This window comes from Hyperolius riggenbachi, chromosome 8 (assembly GCF_040937935.1).
Source record: "Hyperolius riggenbachi isolate aHypRig1 chromosome 8, aHypRig1.pri, whole genome shotgun sequence".
Taxonomy (NCBI): domain Eukaryota; kingdom Metazoa; phylum Chordata; class Amphibia; order Anura; family Hyperoliidae; genus Hyperolius; species Hyperolius riggenbachi.
The window spans coordinates 284,359,345-284,385,283 of NC_090653.1; the positions used below are offsets into that span (position 1 = coordinate 284,359,345).

The 25,939-nt window shown below is 46.0% G+C and overlaps 1 protein-coding gene across 3 annotated transcripts in view; it reads right to left on the reverse strand.

Annotated features, from left to right (window-relative positions):
• LOC137528588 (uncharacterized) overlaps positions 1–25,939 on the reverse strand; it is a 284,000-nt gene that overhangs the window by 214,248 nt on the left and 43,813 nt on the right. The window contains exon 4 of one of the 3 annotated variants that reach the window (XM_068249934.1): positions 20,917–21,199. The exons of the other annotated variants lie outside the window; for them this stretch is intronic. The gene's annotated coding sequence lies outside the window, so the exon portion shown is untranslated. The remainder of the gene's footprint in view (positions 1–20,916; positions 21,200–25,939) is intronic. 3 annotated transcript variants of the gene reach the window in all.

Sequence of the window (25,939 nt, forward strand, 5' to 3'; positions counted from 1 at the left end):
TCTCAAAAAGCGTGGCCTTCTCCTCCTGCGCCTCCTCCTGTTCCATCACGTGTGCTGCTGCTGCTGCTGCTGCTGCTGCTGGGTTAGCGTTTCCGGTCCCTGTTTATTGAACCTCTCATCTTTATTACATTTATGACTGCATGGCGGCAAAAAGCATTGCTATATCCGCACGCTATTTGTCCTCATGCAAGGCCTGGGATGCTGTGTCTCAAAAAGCGTGGCCTTCTCCTCCTGCGCCTCCTCCTGTTCCATCACGTGTTCTGCTGCTTGTGCTGGGTTAGCGTTATCGGTCCCTTTTCCTGGAACCTCTTCTCTGTATTACATTTATGACTGCATGGCGACAAAAAGCATGTTACCTGTGCAAAGAAACATGACATTTTCCACATTTAAAAGACAGTTTTTCCTTTGAAACTTTACAATCAATTTTCTCAAAAACTATAAGCTCTTTTTCAAATATTTTTTTTCCTCTTGTACCCTCTCCCAAGGTGCACATACCCTGCAAATTTGGGGTATGTAGCATGTAAAGAAGCTTTACAAAGCACGAAAGTTCGGGTCCTGTTAATGTCATAGCTGTATGTTAATCCAAGTTTCATATATATGCACTTAATAGATATAAGGTGACACCAATGTTTAATAAGGCCAATGTAACACAGATGATTCAGATGAATAGAGTTACCCTTTAAAGTTAGTCTTAGATTCTTTCATTATAGACATGCTCTAGCCAAGACCTGGTACTGTGTGAGTTTTTTGTCTTCTCAGGAATTTCTAATCTGATATGGCGTGCTTGGTACTGCAACCTCCCATCGGGGGATGGTTCAAGACACACTAGTAAAGGCCTTGAAAATACCTATGGGAACAGGGAGATTGTGTGCTGTAGTCCAGACCAGGTGCAAGGCTGTGGGAATTCTCCGCCCTCTTGGAGTGAAAGAAGAAGACCCTCGGAGACACACATTATTATTGGACAAATAAATTACATCATGACCACGTAATTTGGAGTATAAGAACTGGTGCACAGTGGAAGTTGAATCAGAAACCTTAAACTGCCTTGACCCTTTTGCTAGGCTTAACTGGGTTTCCCTCATGTATACATGTGCCATTTTTGAATAAAGCCATAAGTTGTTTTTCTTTTCATCTCCTGACTTATTTTTGAAATCTTGGTGTATTGGTAAGTAAGTGACTTCCACATTTTGGTCCTTCGAAGCGGGATCGATTCTGTTTCGCCTGAGGTACATCTCTGAAATATGGGGGTGATGATCCCAGTCATCCCAACAAAATAAGTCCTCCAGGGTGAAAATTCCCTGTAAAAAGGGGCAAATTCTCGGAGTGGTATACCCAGACGGGACAGAGCTCGAATCCAAGAACCAGGATTTCAGGAGATGCTTTGAAGAGCGGCGGGCTTTACCTTTTTTGGTGTGTTTGTGTGTGAATGTGTGGCCGGCCACGGATTGAGCGGATTAAATTGATTGTCAACGCTGAGAGCTATCAAGCTGCATCAAAAAAGTAAGTAGATATTTGATTTTATTTGAGTACTGCATGACAATTGAGTTAGCCGGGGTATACCTGTGATCTGTAAAAAAAGCTGGCAATTTTACCAAATTGTCAGTCGTGGTATCTGCGAGGTGGAATAGATCCTCATTGACCGGATGAGGAGAAACAGCGGATACCACGCAATAGCCACAGGGCAAAAGTAATCCAGGGCGAAAGTGCAAGCCGGATCTAATCCAGGGCTACAACAGCCGGGTTGAATTCAGGGCTCAAGTGCAAGCCGGATCAAATCCAGGGCTAAAACAGCCGGGTTGAATTCAGGGCTCAAGTGCAAGCCGGATAATAGCCGTGGTTATCATCGCTGATTTGCTAGGCTGGGTAGTAATTCTCGCAAAGCGCGCCCGAGTTACAGCGGCATTCAGTGAAGCGTACTATTCAGCAAGTCGGCCCCAGCACAGTATCGGTCCACTGGGGGGCAGCGGTGGCTGAGCAGTCACATCATAGGAAACAGGTCACAGGTACCCCGAAGTAGAGTTGTCAGGCAGGATGGGGCAGAATGCAACTAAAGCTCAACTTCTCCGTGCAACGGATGATGAACTTCTCATGCACCGTAAAGACCCCCGCTTGACGGAGAAATGCGAGGTCTGGCATGAGATGTTCAAATTCCCGGGCAATTTGCACCCGAAACAATGCAGGGCATTGATAAAGGCTAGAGAGAAGAGAAGTAAAGGGAAATTGATTTTGCAGAATAAATATGGTTTGCAATTGGCGAGAGAATGGCGAGATGAAGCTGACAAGCGTAAGAGGGAACTGTGCTCCTTTTATTTTGGAAAGAAAGCGAGTGATTTGGAGGGTGAATATGGTCACAGTGCGACTGCGCAGGATGTTGGGAGCGAGAGTGAAAGTGAAAGTGGAGATGTGCCTGGAGCTGAGGCTGGAGAAGCACAAAGGCTGAGGCAGAGATCCCAATCCCCTCGGCGGGGTCCAGACCATAAGTCAGGACATCCAGCCCGCTCCTCAAGTACAGGAAACATCAGTGAGCCCACTAAGTCCAAACCTGTTAATAGACAAACTGAGATGACAACGTCTGATAGACAGTTGCGGGGACGAAGAACCTCAGGAACCCGAGGCAGAGCACCCTCAGCCTCGGGCATCAAACAGGAGGTTGATCAGTTAGCTGTGACAACGGGAGATCTGAGAGTAAGTGCAAATAGTGAAGAACAGCCATCTCAGACCCCGCCGAAATATACTAACATTTACCCACTGCTTCCACACCCTCAACTTCCTTCCTATAATCCAGGCGCCATCTTTATGCACCCGATGGCAGCCATGTCACAGCTCCCGGGTTCCGCCATGTTACCATATCCATCTTCCACCACATTGCGACAGCCGGCGGTGACCATTTCAGTGCCTACTGAAAAGTGCAACCCTGAACCCGCAATGCAAATGCCTATGATAGAGCTTCCAAACGGAGCAGGGCAAACCATACATGTTTACAGACCTTGGACAGAGGACGACATGTTGAATGCAATAAAGACTATACCAAGCCCGAGAGAGGATGTGGTTGAATGCGTTAAACAACTGACTGAGTTGAGACGGAGTTTTAAGCTGACTGCCACTGAATGTGAGAGAGTTGTGAGAAGAGTCTGTGAAACTGGATGGGTGAATGTCGAGGGTAATTGGAATGCATGGGGGCCTGGACGACTTGCGACTGACCCGCCAGTGGAGTTGGATTGGGATAGCACAACCTTAACCACTAGGTGGGATGCATTGATCCAACGAATGATAACATTTTATAAGATCACCCCAGATTTTACCAAGCTTTCTATGATTTCCCAGAAAGCAAACGAAAGCGTGGATGATCTGGTAGCACGGGTCATGGATGCTTTTGAAAAATACAGTGGGTTGCAGAAACCTGCAGTGCTTGATGGCACTACACCAAGGGAACAACAGCTCAAAGCACAGATTGATAGGGCTTTAAAGGAAGAATTACAGTGGACAATCCATAAACATTTGATTGCATGGCGTACGTGCAGTGTGACAGAGTTTTTGGAGTATGCCAGGCATGCGGAGAAAATTCTGATAGAAAAAAAGAAGCGGGGACAGAAGAGACATCCTGCTGCGGCAGCCTCCTAATCCTTGTCCACCTGCAACCAGGGTGCGGGTGAGGAGGGTGCATACAGCGGAGATGTCTCACGTCCCCGTCCCCGTCCACGTAGATTTGTGCGTGACTATGCTGGAAAACGAGAAAGAGGGGAATGTTTCATTTGTGGAAAGCGGGATCACATTGCACGAGACTGCCCAGAGAATACGGCCAATCAAACCAAGCAACAAACCCAGTCTGCATGACTAGGCAGGGAAGAGTTGAGCCGTGACACTATTGTGATTGAGATTGATTATGCTGACACAAAAAAGCCTGAAATCCTCTTGTCTGTATCGAGTGTTAGAATCAAGTTTTTGGTTGACACTGATGCATGTAGGTCTGTCCTTGGGACTGGTTTAAATATCCCGTGGGAAAAGTTGGGTACAGTTGTTACACGCAATGCGGAGGTGGGTTTGAAGTGTCCCCAACCACTAAACCGTTGCAGGTTTTAGATGAAAAGTCAGGCAGAGCTGTGTTTTGCAGTTTCATAATCTCTGCAAGGTGCCCAATTAATCTGTGTGGCAGAGACTTGATTGGTGATTTGAAGTTGACTATTGCTCCCGGTCCAGAGTCACTGCAGATCCATCGTGCTCCTATGGCAGACGCACCTGACGTGCATTGGTACGGTATTATTCTGCCAAATTCACTCCTGAACTGGATGCAGCAGGATGCCGGTCCGGCTGATACATTTCAGGAGGTAGTATGTGTGGCACACGTCACCACACATTACATAGCAAATTGCGTAAAAAAAGTGGGATCAGCGCATCACCAGGCCGCCACCGATTGGCCTCAACTCAGAGATGCGCTGAGCCCCCCCAGTGACTGCAAACGCACCTTGAACCAAACAGAAGCTCTGCATATACACCAAAAGCAAAACTGTTAATGCGCTGATCCCACTTTTTTTACGCAATTTTCAATTTTATTTGGTAGCGCGCCCAGGCTATGCATATGCATAGGTATAATTTAGTTAGTGTTAGGTCCCCTCCCATGGAGGAAAGACTTCTACGACAGTGGGAGGGACGAGTACCTAACAAGTTGCATGCAAGCTGTTAGAGGAAACCAACATCCTCCAAGCGGTAGACAGGTCATGTGTGTGCTCAGTGTGTACTTTATCCCATTAGTGGGGCTTGCACACTTTTGCAGGTAAGCATTCATCTGTTTTTAAGTAGCGCTGCTCAGCTCTTTACTATGTTTTAATTTATTTCCGGCCAGCTGCTCCCACTTAACAGTTTTGCTTTTGGTGTATATGCAGAGCTTCTGTTTGGTTCAAGGTGCGTTTGCAGTCACTGGGGGGGCTCAGCGCATCTCTGAGTTGAGGCCAATCGGTGGCGGCCTGGTGATGCGCTGATCCCACTTTTTTTACGCAATTTTCAATTTTATTTGGTAGCGCGCCCAGGCTATGCATATGCATAGGTATAATTTAGTTAGTGTTAGGTCCCCTCCCATGGAGGAAAGACTTCTACGACAGTGGGAGGGACGAGTACCTAACAAGTTGCATGCAAGCTGTTAGAGGAAACCAACATCCTCCAAGCGGTAGACAGGTCATGTGTGTGCTCAGTGTGTACTTTATCCCATTAGTGGGGCTTGCACACTTTTGCAGGTAAGCATTCATCTGTTTTTAAGTAGCGCTGCTCAGCTCTTTACTATGTTTTAATTTATTTCCGGCCAGCTGCTCCCACTTAACAGTTTTGCTTTTGGTGTATATGCAGAGCTTCTGTTTGGTTCAAGGTGCGTTTGCAGTCACTGGGGGGGCTCAGCGCATCTCTGAGTTGAGGCCAATCGGTGGCGGCCTGGTGATGCGCTGATCCCACTTTTTTTACGCAATTTTCAATTTTATTTGGTAGCGCGCCCAGGCTATGCATATGCATAGGTATAATTTAGTTAGTGTTAGGTCCCCTCCCATGGAGGAAAGACTTCTACGACAGTGGGAGGGACGAGTACCTAACAAGTTGCATGCAAGCTGTTAGAGGAAACCAACATCCTCCAAGCGGTAGACAGGTCATGTGTGTGCTCAGTGTGTACTTTATCCCATTAGTGGGGCTTGCACACTTTTGCAGGTAAGCATTCATCTGTTTTTAAGTAGCGCTGCTCAGCTCTTTACTATGTTTTAATTTATTTCCGGCCAGCTGCTCCCACTTAACAGTTTTGCTTTTGGTGTATATGCAGAGCTTCTGTTTGGTTCAAGGTGCGTTTGCAGTCACTGGGGGGGCTCAGCGCATCTCTGAGTTGAGGCCAATCGGTGGCGGCCTGGTGATGCGCTGATCCCACTTTTTTTACGCAATTTTCAATTTTATTTGGTAGCGCGCCCAGGCTATGCATATGCATAGGTATAATTTAGTTAGTGTTAGGTCCCCTCCCATGGAGGAAAGACTTCTACGACAGTGGGAGGGACGAGTACCTAACAAGTTGCATGCAAGCTGTTAGAGGAAACCAACATCCTCCAAGCGGTAGACAGGTCATGTGTGTGCTCAGTGTGTACTTTATCCCATTAGTGGGGCTTGCACACTTTTGCAGGTAAGCATTCATCTGTTTTTAAGTAGCGCTGCTCAGCTCTTTACTATGTTTTAATTTATTTCCGGCCAGCTGCTCCCACTTAACAGTTTTGCTTTTGGTGTATATGCAGAGCTTCTGTTTGGTTCAAGGTGCGTTTGCAGTCACTGGGGGGGCTCAGCGCATCTCTGAGTTGAGGCCAATCGGTGGCGGCCTGGTGATGCGCTGATCCCACTTTTTTTACGCAATTTTCAATTTTATTTGGTAGCGCGCCCAGGCTATGCATATGCATAGGTATAATTTAGTTAGTGTTAGGTCCCCTCCCATGGAGGAAAGACTTCTACGACAGTGGGAGGGACGAGTACCTAACAAGTTGCATGCAAGCTGTTAGAGGAAACCAACATCCTCCAAGCGGTAGACAGGTCATGTGTGTGCTCAGTGTGTACTTTATCCCATTAGTGGGGCTTGCACACTTTTGCAGGTAAGCATTCATCTGTTTTTAAGTAGCGCTGCTCAGCTCTTTACTATGTTTTAATTTATTTCCGGCCAGCTGCTCCCACTTAACAGTTTTGCTTTTGGTGTATATGCAGAGCTTCTGTTTGGTTCAAGGTGCGTTTGCAGTCACTGGGGGGGCTCAGCGCATCTCTGAGTTGAGGCCAATCGGTGGCGGCCTGGTGATGCGCTGATCCCACTTTTTTTTACGCAATTTTCAATTTTATTTGGTAGCGCGCCCAGGCTATGCATATGCATAGGTATAATTTAGTTAGTGTTAGGTCCCCTCCCATGGAGGAAAGACTTCTACGACAGTGGGAGGGACGAGTACCTAACAAGTTGCATGCAAGCTGTTAGAGGAAACCAACATCCTCCAAGCGGTAGACAGGTCATGTGTGTGCTCAGTGTGTACTTTATCCCATTAGTGGGGCTTGCACACTTTTGCAGGTAAGCATTCATCTGTTTTTAAGTAGCGCTGCTCAGCTCTTTACTATGTTTTAATTTATTTCCGGCCAGCTGCTCCCACTTAACAGTTTTGCTTTTGGTGTATATGCAGAGCTTCTGTTTGGTTCAAGGTGCGTTTGCAGTCACTGGGGGGGCTCAGCGCATCTCTGAGTTGAGGCCAATCGGTGGCGGCCTGGTGATGCGCTGATCCCACTTTTTTTACGCAATTTTCAATTTTATTTGGTAGCGCGCCCAGGCTATGCATATGCATAGGTATAATTTAGTTAGTGTTAGGTCCCCTCCCATGGAGGAAAGACTTCTACGACAGTGGGAGGGACGAGTACCTAACAAGTTGCATGCAAGCTGTTAGAGGAAACCAACATCCTCCAAGCGGTAGACAGGTCATGTGTGTGCTCAGTGTGTACTTTATCCCATTAGTGGGGCTTGCACACTTTTGCAGGTAAGCATTCATCTGTTTTTAAGTAGCGCTGCTCAGCTCTTTACTATGTTTTAATTTATTTCCGGCCAGCTGCTCCCACTTAACAGTTTTGCTTTTGGTGTATATGCAGAGCTTCTGTTTGGTTCAAGGTGCGTTTGCAGTCACTGGGGGGGCTCAGCGCATCTCTGACTTGAGGCCAATCGGTGGCGGCCTGGTGATGCGCTGATCCCACTTTTTTTTACGCAATTTTCAATTATATTTGGTAGCGCGCCCAGGCTATGCATATGCATAGGTATAATTTAGTTAGTGTTAGGTCCCCTCCCATGGAGGAAAGACTTCTACGACAGTGGGAGGGACGAGTACCTAACAAGTTGCATGCAAGCTGTTAGAGGAAACCAACATCCTCCAAGCGGTAGACAGGTCATGTGTGTGCTCAGTGTGTACTTTATCCCATTAGTGGGGCTTGCACACTTTTGCAGGTAAGCATTCATCTGTTTTTAAGTAGCGCTGCTCAGCTCTTTACTATGTTTTAATTTATTTCCGGCCAGCTGCTCCCACTTAACAGTTTTGCTTTTGGTGTATATGCAGAGCTTCTGTTTGGTTCAAGGTGCGTTTGCAGTCACTGGGGGGGCTCAGCGCATCTCTGAGTTGAGGCCAATCGGTGGCGGCCTGGTGATGCGCTGATCCCACTTTTTTTACGCAATTTTCAATTTTATTTGGTAGCGCGCCCAGGCTATGCATATGCATAGGTATAATTTAGTTAGTGTTAGGTCCCCTCCCATGGAGGAAAGACTTCTACGACAGTGGGAGGGACGAGTACCTAACAAGTTGCATGCAAGCTGTTAGAGGAAACCAACATCCTCCAAGCGGTAGAAAGGTCATGTGTGTGCTCAGTGTGTACTTTATCCCATTAGTGGGGCTTGCACACTTTTGCAGGTAAGCATTCATCTGTTTTTAAGTAGCGCTGCTCAGCTCTTTACTATGTTTTAATTTATTTCCGGCCAGCTGCTCCCACTTAACAGTTTTGCTTTTGGTGTATATGCAGAGCTTCTGTTTGGTTCAAGGTGCGTTTGCAGTCACTGGGGGGGCTCAGCGCATCTCTGAGTTGAGGCCAATCGGTGGCGGCCTGGTGATGCGCTGATCCCACTTTTTTTACGCAATTTTCAATTTTATTTGGTAGCGCGCCCAGGCTATGCATATGCATAGGTATAATTTAGTTAGTGTTAGGTCCCCTCCCATGGAGGAAAGACTTCTACGACAGTGGGAGGGACGAGTACCTAACAAGTTGCATGCAAGCTGTTAGAGGAAACCAACATCCTCCAAGCGGTAGACAGGTCATGTGTGTGCTCAGTGTGTACTTTATCCCATTAGTGGGGCTTGCACACTTTTGCAGGTAAGCATTCATCTGTTTTTAAGTAGCGCTGCTCAGCTCTTTACTATGTTTTAATTTATTTCCGGCCAGCTGCTCCCACTTAACAGTTTTGCTTTTGGTGTATATGCAGAGCTTCTGTTTGGTTCAAGGTGCGTTTGCAGTCACTGGGGGGGCTCAGCGCATCTCTGAGTTGAGGCCAATCGGTGGCGGCCTGGTGATGCGCTGATCCCACTTTTTTTACGCAATTTTCAATTTTATTTGGTAGCGCGCCCAGGCTATGCATATGCATAGGTATAATTTAGTTAGTGTTAGGTCCCCTCCCATGGAGGAAAGACTTCTACGACAGTGGGAGGGACGAGTACCTAACAAGTTGCATGCAAGCTGTTAGAGGAAACCAACATCCTCCAAGCGGTAGACAGGTCATGTGTGTGCTCAGTGTGTACTTTATCCCATTAGTGGGGCTTGCACACTTTTGCAGGTAAGCATTCATCTGTTTTTAAGTAGCGCTGCTCAGCTCTTTACTATGTTTTAATTTATTTCCGGCCAGCTGCTCCCACTTAACAGTTTTGCTTTTGGTGTATATGCAGAGCTTCTGTTTGGTTCAAGGTGCGTTTGCAGTCACTGGGGGGGCTCAGCGCATCTCTGAGTTGAGGCCAATCGGTGGCGGCCTGGTGATGCGCTGATCCCACTTTTTTTACGCAATTTTCAATTTTATTTGGTAGCGCGCCCAGGCTATGCATATGCATAGGTATAATTTAGTTAGTGTTAGGTCCCCTCCCATGGAGGAAAGACTTCTACGACAGTGGGAGGGACGAGTACCTAACAAGTTGCATGCAAGCTGTTAGAGGAAACCAACATCCTCCAAGCGGTAGACAGGTCATGTGTGTGCTCAGTGTGTACTTTATCCCATTAGTGGGGCTTGCACACTTTTGCAGGTAAGCATTCATCTGTTTTTAAGTAGCGCTGCTCAGCTCTTTACTATGTTTTAATTTATTTCCGGCCAGCTGCTCCCACTTAACAGTTTTGCTTTTGGTGTATATGCAGAGCTTCTGTTTGGTTCAAGGTGCGTTTGCAGTCACTGGGGGGGCTCAGCGCATCTCTGAGTTGAGGCCAATCGGTGGCGGCCTGGTGATGCGCTGATCCCACTTTTTTTACGCAATTTTCAATTTTATTTGGTAGCGCGCCCAGGCTATGCATATGCATAGGTATAATTTAGTTAGTGTTAGGTCCCCTCCCATGGAGGAAAGACTTCTACGACAGTGGGAGGGACGAGTACCTAACAAGTTGCATGCAAGCTGTTAGAGGAAACCAACATCCTCCAAGCGGTAGACAGGTCATGTGTGTGCTCAGTGTGTACTTTATCCCATTAGTGGGGCTTGCACACTTTTGCAGGTAAGCATTCATCTGTTTTTAAGTAGCGCTGCTCAGCTCTTTACTATGTTTTAATTTATTTCCGGCCAGCTGCTCCCACTTAACAGTTTTGCTTTTGGTGTATATGCAGAGCTTCTGTTTGGTTCAAGGTGCGTTTGCAGTCACTGGGGGGGCTCAGCGCATCTCTGAGTTGAGGCCAATCGGTGGCGGCCTGGTGATGCGCTGATCCCACTTTTTTTTACGCAATTTTCAATTTTATTTGGTAGCGCGCCCAGGCTATGCATATGCATAGGTATAATTTAGTTAGTGTTAGGTCCCCTCCCATGGAGGAAAGACTTCTACGACAGTGGGAGGGACGAGTACCTAACAAGTTGCATGCAAGCTGTTAGAGGAAACCAACATCCTCCAAGCGGTAGACAGGTCATGTGTGTGCTCAGTGTGTACTTTATCCCATTAGTGGGGCTTGCACACTTTTGCAGGTAAGCATTCATCTGTTTTTAAGTAGCGCTGCTCAGCTCTTTACTATGTTTTAATTTATTTCCGGCCAGCTGCTCCCACTTAACAGTTTTGCTTTTGGTGTATATGCAGAGCTTCTGTTTGGTTCAAGGTGCGTTTGCAGTCACTGGGGGGGCTCAGCGCATCTCTGAGTTGAGGCCAATCGGTGGCGGCCTGGTGATGCGCTGATCCCACTTTTTTTACGCAATTTTCAATTTTATTTGGTAGCGCGCCCAGGCTATGCATATGCATAGGTATAATTTAGTTAGTGTTAGGTCCCCTCCCATGGAGGAAAGACTTCTACGACAGTGGGAGGGACGAGTACCTAACAAGTTGCATGCAAGCTGTTAGAGGAAACCAACATCCTCCAAGCGGTAGACAGGTCATGTGTGTGCTCAGTGTGTACTTTATCCCATTAGTGGGGCTTGCACACTTTTGCAGGTAAGCATTCATCTGTTTTTAAGTAGCGCTGCTCAGCTCTTTACTATGTTTTAATTTATTTCCGGCCAGCTGCTCCCACTTAACAGTTTTGCTTTTGGTGTATATGCAGAGCTTCTGTTTGGTTCAAGGTGCGTTTGCAGTCACTGGGGGGGCTCAGCGCATCTCTGAGTTGAGGCCAATCGGTGGCGGCCTGGTGATGCGCTGATCCCACTTTTTTTACGCAATTTTCAATTTTATTTGGTAGCGCGCCCAGGCTATGCATATGCATAGGTATAATTTAGTTAGTGTTAGGTCCCCTCCCATGGAGGAAAGACTTCTACGACAGTGGGAGGGACGAGTACCTAACAAGTTGCATGCAAGCTGTTAGAGGAAACCAACATCCTCCAAGCGGTAGACAGGTCATGTGTGTGCTCAGTGTGTACTTTATCCCATTAGTGGGGCTTGCACACTTTTGCAGGTAAGCATTCATCTGTTTTTAAGTAGCGCTGCTCAGCTCTTTACTATGTTTTAATTTATTTCCGGCCAGCTGCTCCCACTTAACAGTTTTGCTTTTGGTGTATATGCAGAGCTTCTGTTTGGTTCAAGGTGCGTTTGCAGTCACTGGGGGGGCTCAGCGCATCTCTGAGTTGAGGCCAATCGGTGGCGGCCTGGTGATGCGCTGATCCCACTTTTTTTACGCAATTTTCAATTGTATTTGGTAGCGCGCCCAGGCTATGCATATGCATAGGTATAATTTAGTTAGTGTTAGGTCCCCTCCCATGGAGGAAAGACTTCTACGACAGTGGGAGGGACGAGTACCTAACAAGTTGCATGCAAGCTGTTAGAGGAAACCAACATCCTCCAAGCGGTAGACAGGTCATGTGTGTGCTCAGTGTGTACTTTATCCCATTAGTGGGGCTTGCACACTTTTGCAGGTAAGCATTCATCTGTTTTTAAGTAGCGCTGCTCAGCTCTTTACTATGTTTTAATTTATTTCCGGCCAGCTGCTCCCACTTAACAGTTTTGCTTTTGGTGTAAATGCAGAGCTTCTGTTTGGTTCAAGGTGCGTTTGCAGTCACTGGGGGGGCTCAGCGCATCTCTGAGTTGAGGCCAATCGGTGGCGGCCTGGTGATGCGCTGATCCCACTTTTTTTACGCAATTTTCAATTTTATTTGGTAGCGCGCCCAGGCTATGCATATGCATAGGTATAATTTAGTTAGTGTTAGGTCCCCTCCCATGGAGGAAAGACTTCTACGACAGTGGGAGGGACGAGTACCTAACAAGTTGCATGCAAGCTGTTAGAGGAAACCAACATCCTCCAAGCGGTAGACAGGTCATGTGTGTGCTCAGTGTGTACTTTATCCCATTAGTGGGGCTTGCACACTTTTGCAGGTAAGCATTCATCTGTTTTTAAGTAGCGCTGCTCAGCTCTTTACTATATTACATAGCAAATGGATGCAGGGATTTGGACTATGAGCAAAAGTACCAGATGAGGAGAAAAGTCTGTGTAGAGATTACCGGACTATGGGAAAATGCAGAAGGTTATGTTCTGTATGAGGTTTCAATCCCAGGCTGGGACAGTGTTGAGACAGACGGCATCCTGCAGGATGAGCTGTTTGCTGTCCCAAACTCCGCCCCTCATGCTTCACTGTACAAACCGCAGTGGGGACGTTGGGACACGGCCGGGATTCTATTGAACAAATGGAAAGAAGGAAGTGGTGAGGGCATTTACTGCCCACGCCACCTTCAGACCACGGGAATGCTGATACACCTGACTAAACGACCTGAAGAAGCTGACAATGTTGACTTTGCAGATGCGTCCTGACATGAGTTGTCCGGTGTCCCAGACAAGCTGTGGGCACAATCTGACACTGACGTGGGCCTGATACAAAATTCAGAGGAGGTCATTGTAGTTGCTAAAGGTGCGTACCGGCCTTACAAAAAACAGTATCCACTCAAACCTGACATGGTTGCCGGCATTGAGCCCATCATACTTGGTTTCCTAGAGAAGGGTGTGCTCATACCTTGTGACTCCTCCCCCTGTAACACGCCCATTTTTCCCCTGGCCAAACCTAACTCTAAAGAGTACCGCCTAGTTCATGACCTTAAAGCGGTAAATGAAGCAATTGTGCCGCGAGCTCCAGTGGTTCCCGATCCCAACACAATTCTAAATGAGATCACCCCAAGCTGTCAAGTTTTCAGCATAATCGATTTAAAAAACACTTTTTTTTCGATAAAACTCCATCCTGACAGCAGATTTTGGTTTGCATTTACCTTTAAAGGGAAAAGGTACACGTACTCGAGACTCCCGCAAGGGTACTGTGAAAGTCCGGCGATCTTTTCACAAGAGATAAATAGGTCTCTAGAATCTTTCCCTGTCCCTGATGATTGCAGACTCCTCATTTATGTCGATGATTTGTGTATAGGTGCTCCAGATGAGAAGAGGTGTCTGCAACTCACAGTGCAACTGCTCTGTTTCTTAGCAGAACAGGGCCACAAGGCCTCACGTAAAAAACTACAGTTCTGTCAGCCCACTGTTAAATATTTAGGACAACTCATTTCAGGTGCAGGACGTACTATTGAGGATACGCGGGTACGAGCTATCCAAGATATACCAAAACCTGTGACAAAGAAAGACATGATGACGTTCCTTGGGACCCTTAACTACTGCAGGGCCTGGATTATCCATTGCTCAGCACTGGTTAAGCCTTTGTTCAATGCCATCCACTCTGACCCAATGGCAATGACTGATAAAGTCACCTGGACAGATGACTTGACTATGGCATTTGAGAGGTGTAAGTCTGCGCTGCAAGATCCCCTGGTTTTAGCCTTCCCTGATTACATGAAGGTTTTTAAACTATATGTTGATTGCAAAGATAAATGCATGACAGCTGTGATGACACAAACTTGGGGAGACAAACAGAGGCCACTAGGTTTTTATTCTAAGCCTTTGGATCAGGTTGCATGTGCCTTGCCGTCTTGTGTACAAGCTGTTATTGCTGCTGCGATGGCTGTTGACATAACGGCCACCCTGGTCCTCTACCATCCACTAGAGGTTCTTGTTCCCCATGCAGTGCATGCTCTTTTGTTGCAGGATAAAATGACGTTACTTACTCCTGCCCGTCACTTGTATTGCACTGCCACTTTGCTGGGTCAGCCTCACCTTACAGTGAAACGCTGTACCACACTCAACCCAGCAACTTTACTCCCGACCCCCGCTGCAGAGAGTGTTGAGCCTCAGCATGATTGTGTCACAGAGTCACAAAAGGTCTTTCTACCCAGAGAAGACCTGAAGTCCGAACCAATACCCGGAAGTACACTCGTCTTTGTCGATGGCTCTGCCTCCAAAGATGCCTTAGGAGTGAACAGAGTGGGATATGCTGTTGTTACCCTGGATGCTGTTTTGGAGTCTGGTCCTTTACCAATCTCCTACTCCGCACAAGCTGCAGAGATTCATGCACTCACTCGAGCCTGTGCGTTGCACGAGGGTGAAGTTCTCACTGTTTACACTGACAGCCAGTATGCGTTCTCTGCTTGTCATACCTAGGCTGCACAGTGGCGGAACCGTGGCATCTTAACTGCGGCTGGGAAACCATAAAGACTTATTGCAACAGCTCCTTGATAGTGTACTGCTGCCCTCGCAGGTAGCTGTGGTAAAATGCATGGCACACATGCGTGATGACTCTGACGTCACCCGTGGCAACAATCTTGCAGATGCTGAGGCGAAATTGGCGGCGCTGCGCCCTCTCCCAACTTCTGAGCCATCCCATCCCATCCCTTCTGCCCACCACAGCTGCCGCCTCCCCTTCACTCCCTGCCACTGATCCCCCTCTGCCATCAGCCCCCTCCCCTCTCATCATTCCATCCTCTGCAGCGATCACCACTGATCTCTTAGTGGAATTCCAGAACAATTCACCAGCAGCTGAAAAGGCTCAGTGGGGAAGGGCACATGCAACAGTTAATGATAGCGGCCTCCTCTGTGTCAATAATGCCTTATGCCTTCCCAGACTTTTGTATAGATTATTGGCTCTTGTGTTACATGGGGTCACCCATGTCTCAACGGGTGGTATGATGGCTACAGCCACCAAATATTTTTACTGTCCGGGCATAAGCACCTTTTTTTAAAAAGTTTGTCTCACAATGCACTGTATGTGCCCAGCACAACGCAGGAAAGGGATTAAAGCCACCTATTGGTAAAACACCTACACCACATTACCTCTTTCATACCATTGCACTGGATTACATTGAACTCACCCCTGCAGAGGGAAAGAAATATGCTCTAGTGGTGCTAGATATATTCTCGGGGTGGGTGGAAGTTTTTCCCACTGCAAAAGCTGATGCACTCACAGTTGCAAAAGCGCTGACAAGAGATATTATTCCGAGATGGGGCATACCAGAAAAAATCATCAGTGACAATGGTAGCCATTTTGTGAATGATATCATTAAACAATTGACAGTTACTTTGTGCATAAACGTTAGGCACCATTGTAGTTATCACCCACAGTCAGCAGGAGCTGTGGAAAGAACAAATGGTACAATTAAAAACAAACTTACTAAAGCTATGGCGGAAACAGGGAAGAGTTGGATATGGTGTTTACCCTTGGTATTGCTAAGTATGAGAACAGTAACAGTGAAAGGCAAGTTATCACCATATGAAATTGTGTTTGGCAGGTCCTACAGAATCCCGGCTTTTGATGTAATCTGGGATCCCCCTGAGGAGTGGGAACTTGCAGACTACTTAAGACGCACCTGTAAACAAAGATCTCATGTACCGGGGAACCCTCCAAAAGAGCAGGATGTAAGTGAGGATCTCCTCGTAAATATAGGAGATTGGATCTGGGTCAAAATTATTAAAAGAAAACATTGGAACACCCCACGGTGGGAGGGTCCTTACCAGGTGTTGCTGACCACACCCACAGCGGTCAGAATAGCCGAAAAAAGTTTGTGGATACATTTAACTCACTGCAAAAGGGCACCCATTCCCGGTTCAGGGACAGAATAGACAGCATCCTGTGATGGGAGGTGTTGGCTCCTGGGCCCTGGAGTGTGAGGAACATTTGCCTGAGCTCCAGTCAAGACAACGTCACAGCGGGTGGAGGGAATATTAGAGATTTTCCTCCATTTAAAGCAGGCACAAGCCCTGAACAGGATGATTGAGGAGCTAGATTAGGGAGAGTTGGGGCCCGCTTAATTCCCAGAGTTCTTTAAAAAAAAAAAAAAATATATATATATATATATATATGAGAGAAGAAATGGGAATCTTGGATACAGGATACTTTAAGACTCCAAGTGGAAAGGGAGTCATTATTTCTATGCTTTTCATTGGGACATTGTGGATAGTGTTAGAAGCCCTAGAGCATTTCCAAACACATCCTTCAGCCTTTCCACAAACTGATAATGTAACTCACAACCGACCAAGGGTTAAACGGGATGCCATAAATATAGGACTGATGTGAAGAGGACAGGTTGCTGTAACAAGAGAACACCAGAGCTTAGTGTTCTGGTATAATTCTTCACAAATACAAGTGGCGACTTACACCTTTGACTACTGCCAGGTTGTGCAACGTTGTAATTGGCACTGCAGCCTTTATGAAAAAGGACAATTTTTCATTTGTGTGACTGATGACCATTGGGGGTATAAATGTAGTTCTTGGAAAGCAGCTGCCTGGAACACAGGTACTGACTGGGGATACAGACCTGATCCTGCCATGACTCGGGTTGACAGAAATGGGGTGCCCCTTCGCTCAAGGATGACCTTAACAACAGCTGGGGGAGCCTGTATGCCTGGAAAACTAATAGACAGTTCCCAGCGCCTGACCCTGAATATAGAAAACCCGAGCCCTGGAGATGCAGGAACGTATGTGATAGGCATGCATGTCCCAGAGTATACAGAGGGGCCTCTGGGGAAGTTTTCGCTCAGGGACATGTACAAAAACCCTGAGTTTAAAGTCATGGAGCATGAGGATCAGGAACCATGGGTACAGGCCCTGGCTAACCCTACATTTGAGGAGACCATTGCCATGGAGACAGGATATTCAGATACTAACATGTGGCTTGAATGGATGAGGTACACAGCCAAGCAACACAATATGTCGGATTGTTATGTATGTGCAGGAGCAAGGCCACACCTTGGCACTGTGCCACTTCCCCTTCCAGAAGGGGGTGAGAAATGTTTTCTGTCACTCTATAGGAGTAAAGGTCAGACCCCAGCCACAACAGATCCACTCTGTAAAATGTGGATAGACCGATACCCATTGAAGGAAGGTACCCCTGATCAAATTGACCACTCAGCAACTGTGTACAAGGGTAACTATACCTGTCATAACAGTACCAATTCAGGTGGAGTAGATGTGGGTGAATTTCCCCCTGGTTACTGTACTGTAATGAAGCAAGCAGACCCTTTCCTACTATTTCATCAGACACACTCCCTTGGTGATATCTACTGGTTGTGCGGTGATCTTAAATTACGCCCTAGATTGCCACCAGTGTGGAAAGGTCACTGTGCACTGGCCAAACTCATTATGCCCATACATATGTTTAGAGAGAGTGACCAGGATTTTGAAAAAGAAGCCCACAAGATCTTTAAGAGAGAACTTAAAGGTAACCTGGACCCACATGTCTTTTTGGATGCAATAGGTGTCCCCAGAGGGGTTCCAGATGAATTTAAGGCCAGAAACCCGGTGTGGGCAGGGTTTGAGTCTTTGATTCCACAGATCACCATTAACAAAAACGTGGAATGGATAAACTACATATATTATAATCAGCAAAGATTTGTGAATTTCACACGTGATGCTCTGCAGGGCATAATTAATGAGTTAGGCCCAAACTCCAAAATGACATTTCAAAACAGAATGAGTCTGGACATGATGCTTGCCGAAAAAGGAGGAGTTTGCAAATTTCTGGGACTGGGCGGGGCCTGCTGTACCTACATTCCCAGTGAAACTGGCCCTGATGGACGGGTGACAGAAGCTTTGAGGAAACTGACTGACCTATCAGACGAGTTAAAAAGAAACTCTGGTGTATCAGATTCCTTTACAAAATGGTTCAATGACTGGTTTGGAAACTGGAAGGGTTTCCTAAAAAATGTTGGTACCATGATACTTATTGTGATACTCATGTTCAGTTTTTTGCTTGCTGTGTCGTACCCCTGGCTAGGAAATATGTGGGCAGTTTCATAAAGCAGAAAACTGATGCAGCCATGTTTTCACTCCAACATGAGGAATACAATGACAGTGAGGAGGAGGACAACTTTATGGGGAAGCACAAATTCCCAAAAATTGACTTCTCAGTTGTGTAGATTGCAGGGATGGTCGTAGTCAGCCAACTTTGCTAGGCTGGAACTACGCGTAGTTTTACGCAATTACGCTTCGCCAAACTACGGCTTCGAAATCAAATATTCGCTTCGTATGCATTTTGTTGAATACGCGTTAAAATACGCAATTACGCGTAGTGCGAAACGTAGTGTATGCGGATGCTTATGCCTGTATGCAGAAAATTTTACGCATTAACCTCCTTAGCGGTAACCCCGAGCTGAGCTCGGGGTAAGCCGCCGCGGAGGATATCTCAGCCCCTGGTGGGGCGATTCCTGTCCTGTAAATTGCTGTAGGCGCAGCCAGCACTTTGCTGGCTGCGCGTCCAGCTCGATCGCCGCCGCTCTGTGGCGATCGTCTGCACGTAGCGGCAGAAGAGGCCCCCGCCCCCGCCAGAGCCCTGCGCAGCCCGGACCAATCAGTCCCGGGCAGCGCAAAGGGCTGGATCGGATGGTTCTGACGTCAGGACGTCGGCTGACGTCCAAGACGTCATTCCTATCGTCACCATGGCGACAGGAGAAGCCAAACAAGATAATGCGTTCTATACGCGATCTCCTGTTTACTTTTGTGGCCGGCGGCGATCGGACTAGAGGGACACATGCGTCCTCTAGTGGTGTTTTATGTAGCTACCACTCAGGTAGCTACATGAAACAGAAATTAAAAAAAAAAAAAAAAAAGTGCAATGCAGCCTCCTTGGCGGAAAAATTGAACCGCCAAGGAGGTTAATTCCTCTTTAGATATTTATCTCTTCTATGCGTACATTCCCCTTTCCAATGCGTAAATTTGTATGCATACAATCGTACGCGGAAAAATAGACGCGAGTAATGCATACGTAGTTCACTACGCAATACACATGTTAACTACGCATAGTAAGCGTAAGCGTAGTTCTGCAACTTCACCTACCAACTACGATGCGTAGATGCAAACTACGATGCGTAAATTCGCACTGGCGTAGTTTCTGCTCATCCCTGGTAGATTGTTTGATATCTGATAAGATAGTACACTAGAAGCTGTAGGCGTTAAACATATATATTTTGCAATGCTACAAGGCTACGATGAAAGCAACTGCTAGCTTCCATTATTTAAGAAGTGTTTCAAGTCTATGTAGTTGAACCCTTTGCCACCTTATACATATATATGTGCAACAGGGGGGTATGTTAATGTCATAGCTGTATGTTAATCCAAGTTTCATATATATGCACTTAATAGATATAAGGTGACACCAATGTTTAATAAGGCCAATGTAACACAGATGATTCAGATGAATAGAGTTACCCTTTAAAGTTAGTCTTAGATTCTTTCATTACAGACATGCTCTAGCCAAGACCTGGTACTGTGTGAGTTTTTTGTCTTCTCAGGAATTTCTAATCTGATATGGCGTGCTTGGTACTGCAACCTCCCATCGGGGGATGGTTCAAGACACACTAGTAAAGGCCTTGAAAATAACTATGGGAACAGGATGCCGGAGAGATTGTGTGCTGTAGTCCAGACCAGGTGCAAGGCTGTGGGAATTCTCCGCCCTCTTGGAGTGAAAGAAGAAAACTCTCGGAGACACACATTATTATTGGACAAATAAATTACATCATGACCACGTAATTTGGAGTATAAGAACTGGTGCACAGCGGAAGTTGAATCAGAAACCTTAAACTGCCTTGACCCTTTTGCTAGGCTTAACTGGGTTTCCCTCATGTATACATGTGCCATTTTTGAATAAAGCCATAAGTTGTTTTTCTTTTCATCTCCTGACTTATTTTTGAAATCTTGGTGTATTGGTAAGTAAGTGACTTCCACAGTCCCCATTTACTTCCATTATGTTCGGAGTTCGGCGCGAACACCCGAACATCGCGGCGATGTTCGGCGAACGTTCGCGAACCCGAACATCTAGGTGTTCGCCCAACACTACTAGCAATGTAAAATGGTAGAATTTCAGCAGAGTTCCACAAAAATGGAATTCAGAATTACAAGGTAGAATCTGGAATTCCAGCAAATTCAGTATTTTCGACCATCCTTAGTATTATGCTTTGAGTCCAGCACTTCAGCAATAGCTCACTGTGATTTATGATAGGAATCTGCTGAGCTAAAGTGCTGACCACAAAGAGTAAATCTTTCAAAGGGAGGGGCTGGGCAGTAAGCGGTATTCACCAGCCGGGGAACACCCACGCTGCTGTAAGATCCACAATTTCCAGAGGCATTTCTGAGTTACATGACTGACTTTTTCAAATATTTTGACTTTTTTCGTATTCTCTTTTTTTCTGACAACAAAAAATCTGGGAGGCTGAACTAAGACTTCAATAAATGAAATAAATATAAGATTTTAATGTATGTTCCATTATGACCCCTTGATCAGTAATTTGTTCTCTATAGCCATCACAGTGCCAGAATCACAGATATTTCCTGGCAGGATAGGAGACCTTTACATGTTATCAGTAAAGAATGATGGCGCAATCCCACTTACCAACAGAGTGACGTGTTCTTGTAGACTATATGGTTCGTCAAATATTAGCTTCTGGGTATCGAAGGTGACATTTTTGTCCGGGTAACTCAGTAACGATGCTAAGTAATCAGCATCACCCCACTTTTCTTCATAAACTATAGTCGGCTTCTGGGAATCAAAGGTGCCATTTTCATCCCGATAAATCTGTACCCTTGTTACGTAGCCTCCCCTTCTTCGATAAACTTTGGCTGTGAATTTTTGTGGTTCCCCTACTATCCAGCTTCGGGGTACAGTCACACAGTAGCTGCAGATAAAATAACAATTACATCTCAAAGGCAGGGGTCATGCTTGCCACTGTTGCTTGCAAATTTAAGCCACGGTCATTTTTGCATCGAAAATGCTATTTTTGATCTCAAGAAAATATTTACAAAAATACCCTGTAAATGAATATTTTTACTACGAAAATGTGAAAAAGTGATATTTTTACCATCAAAATTTTTACTGCAAGAAATTATATTTTACTGCAAAAAAGGGCAAACATAATTTTTTAAAGGGACTTTCACTCAAAAGTTGCACTTCACATCATTTTCGAGAAAATGAATGCAAAAAGAATATTGCCATTTTCGCTCATCACTGACATTTGCCAAAATCTCATCTGTTTTTCCCAAGTGTGAAAATGCACAGGAAAACGCACAGGAAAACGCACACGATGCTTCCCAATGCAGAATCGCAGTGCAGTGGGAGTAATGTGTGGTTTTCTGCTGTGGGGGAAAAAAACAGCAGTTTGCTTTTTATCACACATTGGAGTCAATTCACAAAACTTCTCATAACTGTTTTAAATGACCTTTCAGCACATTTGCAAGGAAAATAATCACTCAAAGTACAGTAAGTTGTTCCGCGTGCATAAAATAGAAGAGCGAGGACAAATGTACGCCTGCTTGTGCTAATAAAATTATCGTTAATATCTATTGATATACTTAGTTTTTAAAGTGTAAACAGAATTAATTATCATAATAAAATATTGGTATATATTAATTACTTTAGGACCACAGGCCCCCCTAAAGAGCAGACCAGTTTTTGTAAAATAGGCCACTGCAGCTTTAAGGCCAAGCTGCACGGCCACACAACTCAGCACACAAGTGATTCCCCCCCTTTCCTCCCCACCAGCAAAGCTCTCTGTTGATGGGGTCAGATCGCCCCCAAATGTTTGTTTATTTATATTTATATGTTTAATTTAAATAATATATATATATATATATATATATATATATATATATATATATATATATATATATATATATATATATATATATATATATATATATATATAAAATTCCCCCCTCCCTCCCTCTCCCCATCAGCCAATCCCCATGATCAGCTGTCATAGGCTTCACCCCAGAGCCTCTGGAGGGGACAGCCTCCACTCCGCCTACCAAGCAGGAGATGCGGATCATCTCCTGCAAAACAAAGCCCCAGGACTTTACGCCAATCAGCATTAGGCGGTCGTGGGGCTCCCGCCACGGCCACGCCCATCGGCGTGATGCGGTCTCCAGCAATTAACTAGTTTACATTCCAGGACGTAGATTCTACACCCTAATTAGTGCTGCTGTATGCTCTAGGACATAGAATCTACATCCTGCATTAAAAGCGGCCGCCTGCCATGAGAGTGCATGTTCACAGCTGCTAGCTCACTGCCAGCTAATAGCAACAATCATTCAATAAAGTTAAGAATACAAAAAAGTTTTGAAAGTGAAAAAAAAAAATTAAAGTGACATGGTCCCAACTAGAGATGGTTCGAACTTCCGATTTTTTTCCGCAAAAGTTTGCGAACATGCGAACTTCCGCGAACCGCAATAGACTTCAATCAGGAGGCGACCTTTGAAAATTAGAAACATTTATGATGGCCACAAAAGTGATGGCAAAGATTTTTTAAGGGGTCTAACACCTGGAGGGGGGCATGGCGGAGTGGGATACACGCCAAAAGTCCCCGGGAAAAATCTGGATTTGATGCACAGCAGCGTTTTAAGGGCAGAAATCACATTTTATTGCTAAATTGGAGGCCTAAAGTATTTTAAAACATCTTGCATGTGTATACATCAATCAGGTAGTGTAATTAGTGTACTGCTTGACACTGACAGACTAAACTCACTGAGTAATGCACTGCAAACAGCTGTTTGTGTAGTGACGGCAGTGCTGGACTGGTGCGCACCATGGCCAGAGTGCAGGCGATGGCGGTTTTCAAGCCCATATGGTCAGGCTGAGGTAGCTGAATGACAGAACAACAGTGACTAAGTGTACAGCTGATCGAATTTGGTCTGTCCACAATGAAGCAACATCCTTATTATTTATCTACTTGGGTCAGGTGTGCCCCCAACCCCAACACACTCATATTGCTTCATTGCGGTCATTGCTTCATTGTGATATGCAAGCCCCTTCACCGTGGCAAGGTAACGATCACAAAGGGGAATTGAGACATGTACATGCCTTTTGTTTTGTTGTTACAGCTGCAGTGCAGCCAGAAAAATTAGCCAGAAAAATTATTATAGCGGCCACTGCTAGCAGCAGCCTTAAAAATTCAGGAATCCGCCTGGAGTCCTGGTGGACCCTGTTGGTGGTGGCAGTCAAGCGGCCTGCAGGCAGAGATGCTGTGTGGGGACTGACTTAGTCTTCGGGCGGGCAGTAACCTTCCGGGATCCATGCTTCATTCATTTTGATAAAGGTGAGGTACTGAACACTTTTGTGACCTAGGCGACTTCTCGGTGACAATGCCTCCAGCTGTACTGAAGGTCCTTTCTGACAGGACGCTTGAGGCAGGGCAAGACAGAAGTTGGATGACAAATTGTGACAGCTCTGGCCACAGGTAAAGCCTGCGCACCCAGCAGGGCCGGATTTCTGGCAAGGCCACATAGGCCATGGCCTAGGGCACCAGAAATTTAGGGGCGGCTCAGTGAGGGGCAGTAAAGCTATTCCATGAAGCCATCCATATCTACAAGAACAGATTTCACCTTCAAACTCCCTGTCCTGTACTTGTGTCGTCCCTGCAAGACCTGTAAGCTGTATCCTGCAGGTACACTTCAGCCTAGCTCTCATGGTGACACAATGGTTCCATCATTAATGAGATAACAAACATAACATAAAAGTTCTTAAGGAAAACATAACTTATAATCTATACGCATATTACTAAAATAGTCATCTGTGACAACTGACATCCAAGGAGGGAAAGTAAGTAGAATTCTCATTGGGGCACACAGAGATAACAACCAAACAGACGGTATAGTTGGCCTTGGGCGGTGAAAAGTACAAATCCGGCCCTGGCACCCAGTAGTGCAGGGGTTCATCACTGCTCACAGTGTCTACAGCCACACTTAACCTGCTAGGCGTTCTGATTCCCGCGGCCACTCGGGAGGGTTTTTTTTGCCCATTTTTTTTTTCATCATGTATCGCTAGCTACATGATTCCCTGCTCCCTCCCTCCCACCCTTCCTATCACCGCCGGCGATCATGCCCATCAGGAAATCCCTTTAGGGCTTCCCCCATCGCCATGGCGATGAATGGAGTGACGTCGTGGACGTCATGACAACACAGGGAGTCCCGGTCCACCCCATAGCGTAGCCTGGCGGTGATTGGCCAGGCTGCGCAAGGGGTCTGCGGGCGGGGGCCCTATTTCACGGCGGGTAGCGGCAGATTGGCGGCGAGCGGCGGCGATCGAAACAAACACGCAGCTAGCAAAGTGCTAGCTGCGTGTTTGAAAAAAAAATTGTGCAAATCGGCCCACCAGGGCCAGAGCGGTGCACAGCGGAGTTACTGGACAATCTCAGCTCGTCCAGAACGCTAAGGAGGTTAAGGCCAGGTAGTCGGCTACCTGCCGGTCGAGGCGTTGGTGGAGGGTGGATCCGTTAGCGCTAAGGCAAGGCGTTGGACTAAAGAATGTCCGCATGTCCGACATTACCATGAGATTGCTAGAGCGTCCTGTCCTTGCCTGCGTGGACATGGGACAGGGGCGTCGCTAGCCCTATTTTAGCGTGGCACGTGCCCCCAATCTGTTCTGGAATAAACATACATATATCCAGGCACATCGCCTCTAGTTAGGACATTAAATAAATTATTAGGGAAAGGGAGGTGCTGAAGGGTTGATAGGTTTGATGCAATGAATGTGTTTGCATGTCTGCACTATGCATGTTACAGGGCCAGAGTTAGGACACCTATGTTTACCTGGGTACTTCTGCGCAGTATAGGTGATTAAGCATAAGAATGCATTCTTCTGTGAACTAAAACCCTGGCTTTTAATTTAGCTGTAGGGATAACAGTTGTGCCTGGATGAGTGAATCTGTGAATGCAATTGTGTGAACATTTGCATGTGAGTGTGCGAAGGGTTAATAGATTTTTGCTGTTTTCTAGCCACACCCCCTTCAGCACCTCCCTTTCCCTAATAATTTATTTAATGTCCTAACTAGAGGCGATGTGCCTGGATATATGTATGTTTATTCTTATCATTGACCCCTGTGGCTAGGGTCCAATTCGGTGCACTCTCCCTTCCCCTGTATGTTTGTCAGCATGCAGACAGCTTATGCTGGTGTATGCGCATTGTGCACATGGACACATAACATTAGCTCCCTTGTGCGATTGGTAAGATGCACTGTCTTTCCCAGGAGAGGAAGTTAGGATGTGTGCTCCTAATCCATTGATAGGTTTGATGCAATGAATGTGTTTGCATGTCTGCACTATGCATGTTACAGGGCCAGAGTTAGGACACCTATGTTTACCTGGGTACTTCTGCGCAGTATAGGTGATTAAGCATAAGAATGCATTCTTCTGTGAACTAAAACCCTGGCTTTTAATTTAGCTGTAGGGATAACAGTTGTGCCTGGATGAGTGAATCTGTGAATGCAATTGTGTGAACATTTGCATGTGAGTGTGCGAAGGGTTAATAGATTTTTGCTGTTTTCTAGCCACACCCCCTTCAGCACCTCCCTTTCCCTAATAATTTATTTAATGTCCTAACTAGAGGCGATGTGCCTGGATATATGTATGTTTATTCTTATCAT